The following is a 4,068-nucleotide window of genomic DNA, read 5'->3' on the forward strand; positions in this document are numbered from 1 at the left end:
TTTCAAAAAAAAAACAAAACAACAAAAAACCACCATCAACAACCCACCCTAGCTCATCAACATATACATTTTCCATTTGCTTTTCTAAAAATTAAAAATAATAATTAAAAAAAAGAAAACCTGAAAGAATTCATAATCAATTGCCTGACTCATTCCAATCTCCTGTATGGCATATGAAGGTCAGGAAGGCTATTTGCAGCACACACGATTAGGGGATACAGGTCTTCAAGGTTTAGCTTTCTTCCAAACTGTAAAATACAAGTCCAAGTTTGAAGTAACACAGAGGAACTCCTTCAAGAATTCCATAAGACAATACAGGTGCCAATGCTGTTTTTCATAGAGTGATAGGGCTTCCCTCAAATTGACACATTTACCCTGTGTGAAATATTTCCCATCCTGTTTCAGTACTTTCACTGAGAGGTCAAGAATCAATCTGAGAAACTCCCATGTGGAATCTTCTTCTGGAGATGTGGCGATTGGAACAGCTGTGAAATCATTAATCATATAGTCAAACTCTCTCCCTTCTTTGGTTTCCCTCTTCGGCACTGGAATACAGTCTTCTAGTAGGACCTGAGGGCAGTCTCCTTTAAGACTGTGTAAGACGTGGCCACATGTTTTTCGCATGTGTTTCTTACATCCATCCATTTGGCCAATTTCTTGCCATAGTGACCATCTTTGGTTTCAGTTTGACTATTTCACATAAAATGCCCCATCTCCACCCCCCAGAATCAGTGCGTCTTTGCCTCTTTATTTTTAGTCCTTCCCACTGCGCATGATGGCCTGGGGATACCCAAATCACTCTCCGCCAGAGTAACAGCCCCACTAAGGATTAGAGTATTTCCAAACTGCTTCGATTGTAGAATTTTAGTGTTCTGATAAAGTGAATCTCCATCATACACCACTACATCTATGTCTTACTCAACCAGGCGACCATTACTGGTGGGTCGGTATCTGTCTATGGCCCTTCCTCGAACTATGGGTGGTCATTGCTTCACCCGGCCAGTACTGTCCTGACTCAAGTCTTTCATTCTTGCTTCTCTTTTGTTCAAAAGACTGGCGGTAACTCTGAAGGTCTGACAACACCAATCCATGTGGGTAAATTCTCAAATTAGCAAAGCTGACATTTTTGTTCATGTTGGTCGCTAAATAACTGTGGTCTTGACAGGTGTGCACTGACTCCATCATCCCTTCCTCCTGGAACATGGAGCTGATGTTCTCACCATCAGCTTTGGCACGGAGCTTGGAGTCCAGGTGCTGTGCGGTGCTGTTGCCCTAGGGAGCCGAGGCCTTGTGTCATGCCTGGGGGAGGTGGCCAGGGAGATTGTGGGCCGCAGGCCTGTCATTGTTTTTCTTTAAATATGGAGAAACACAGTATCATAGTTTCATTGATATCCTAATATTTTTCAAACACTCTATCTCCAAGGAATGACTTAGGGTAAATTGATATTTGGTCATTTTCTCTTCTCTCTGATTTTGCTTCTTTTCACTTGGTGTGGTTTGATTATTTATTTAGTTTAGTTTCATTTTTTTTCCCCCAAGTGATTTCATTTTGAAAATATTTTTTTTTTACATGGACATTCCAACTACTTACTAGCTGTGTGAACTTGCCAAATATTCACTTCTCTTTGCTTCATTTTCCTTGTATGTAAACTGGATAATAGTAATAGTTGTTTAGAGAATTATATAAGATAGTACATGTAGATCCCTTAGAATAGTGACTGGTACTTAGTAAATGCTCAATAAATCCAGCCACTATTATTATTACTATTATTATCCTTATGTCTTTTTGAAAATAATTCTTGCCATTAAATTACTTCTTTCTATAATTTAATAATATTCCCTTCTTCAATGAAATCTGGATAATTAAGAACTTATAAATTTTTGGAAAATAATTTTCTATGAAATAATTATCTGATTCACAAACAACTCATTATATAAATCTTTAAATATAAATATTCCATATGGCATACCAAAGTGTCTTTGCTTATTAAAGTATGTTACTGTCATCCAACTTTTCTGGAATACATTTACCATACAAAACAAGAATTTTCAAAGTGCACAACTTTTTGATTAAAGATCTTTTATTTTTTTTAAATGATTTTATTTATCAGAGAGAGAGAGAGAGAGAGAGAGAGCACAAGCAGGGGGAGGGGCAGGCAGAAGGAGAAGTAGGCCCCCTCTGAGCAAGGAGCCCAATTCTGGACTCGATAACAAAACCCTGAGATCATGACCTGAGCTGAAGACAGATGCTTAGCCAACTGAGCCACTCAAGCATCCCGATGAAAGATCTTTTGAGTTTTATATGATAATAACAAACACACTGGGAACATTAACATGTCATCTCTAATGTCCATAATACACCTTCTACTCTTTCTATTTTATTGGGGGGATTACTGAAGCAGTAAGAAACTGAATCACCTGCTTAGGTGGAGCCAGAATAATGATTTGAACCCAGGCAGCCCTGATCTAGGGTCAGCCAATATATAGCCCTAAGCTACATACAATTTCTCTTTCCTCCAAAGACAGAGGCTGTTCTTTGATTCTCCTCTCTTAGGGACAAACTTTTCCAGGTTCTCACAGTGTAGTTATATATATGTATATATATATATATCTCCACACACACACAAATATATAAAATGTAGTTGTATATGTATATAACTATATATATATATAGATAGATAGTACTTCTTTGACTAATATTGTTATCTCTGGAGAAGAAATGGTAGCTCAGCACAAAATGACTATCTTCTGTTGATTTATTCTGAAATGTAATATCACTGCCTCAGCTGGGGCTTCAGCTTAATTATAAAACTTAATGATTTCACATATCTAACTGTGTAACTCACATGATCCATCAGAGGACAGTAGCTGGAAGCAATTCTAGTACACAAAGAGGAGTAGGTCACCTTGTCCAGTTTGACTAAAAGTCTTCGAAGGGTGATTAAGGCCCGAATTATAACAGTCTTGTCTTTTGAAAGGAAGGCATCCAAGATGGATATTAATAAGCTGCAGACATTTTCTATCTATATATAAAAGAGGAAAATGGTTGGATTTTGGAACTAGAAGGAGACTTGAGGTAGCATTTGGCACACACACGTCTGAGTTTGGGCAGCATGCAGTCATGTGCTGGGAATGCTTCACAAGATTCAATTGTCAAATTGTCAAAAACTTTGTAAGCTGATTGTTAAAACAGACTCTTAACTATAGAGAACAAACCGATGGTTGCCAGAGGGGAGGGAGGTGAGGGATGGCTGAAACAGGTGAAGGGGATTAAGAGTCCACTTAGCACGATGAGCACTGAGTAATGTATAAAATTGTTGAATTGCCACATAGTACACCTGAAACTAATATAACACTGTATGTTTACTACACTGGAGTTAAAATTAAAAAGTCATTATTAAAAAAGTAAGTTTTAGAAAACTAGGAAGAAATAAAGGTAATAAATACTCAAAACTTATCACTTGCTATTTCTTTTGCTCCATTTTACTCTTATATACCTTTGAGGTTATTTACATGTATTATATCTGTATGATGGAAATATTAAATAATGATGCACTACCAGGCATTTCTCCCCAATTCTATGTTTAATGATGTCCCTTTGATAGCTTGAAATTAGCCATGGTAAGAGTACACCAGAGCAATTGGTATTATTTCCAGAGAGCTGGTTGTTAAGCATTCACCAGCACACCATGAGCAGGATGACCTCTAAACCGGGTGCCGGTGACTCATGTGGACATGGGAGCTGCTGAGCTGCTGAGCCAGATCATGAGAGTCAATTGTGGATCAGAGATAACAGAATAGAAAGCAAGGAAAAAGGCAAAAAGGAGACACCAAAGAAGAGAAACAAAGTCTGGAAAGAGACGAAGCAAAAGAAATAAACAAATACTATTTGCCAAAATAATAGAGGCCTTGTGTCTCTGAAAAGTTGTCTTTACCAATAAATAGTACGTGACCTCAACCCAGCTCACTCTCCACAGTTTCTCTCTTACTCTCCTAGATAACCTTGACATAGAATCTTCCTTTCAGTTGTTAATAACAGTGGGAAGAGCTCTAGACAAGGCAATAAAT

The 4,068-nt window shown here is 37.8% G+C and overlaps 1 pseudogene; it reads right to left on the bottom strand.

The window, feature by feature from the left end:
* Positions 1 to 225: 225 nt before the first annotated feature.
* LOC113932820 lies at positions 226 to 3,566 on the bottom strand (annotated as a pseudogene).
* Positions 3,567 to 4,068: the final 502 nt, after the last annotated feature.

The sequence above is a fragment of the Zalophus californianus genome, chromosome 10 (genome assembly GCF_009762305.2).
Source record: "Zalophus californianus isolate mZalCal1 chromosome 10, mZalCal1.pri.v2, whole genome shotgun sequence".
NCBI lineage: Eukaryota > Metazoa > Chordata > Mammalia > Carnivora > Otariidae > Zalophus > Zalophus californianus.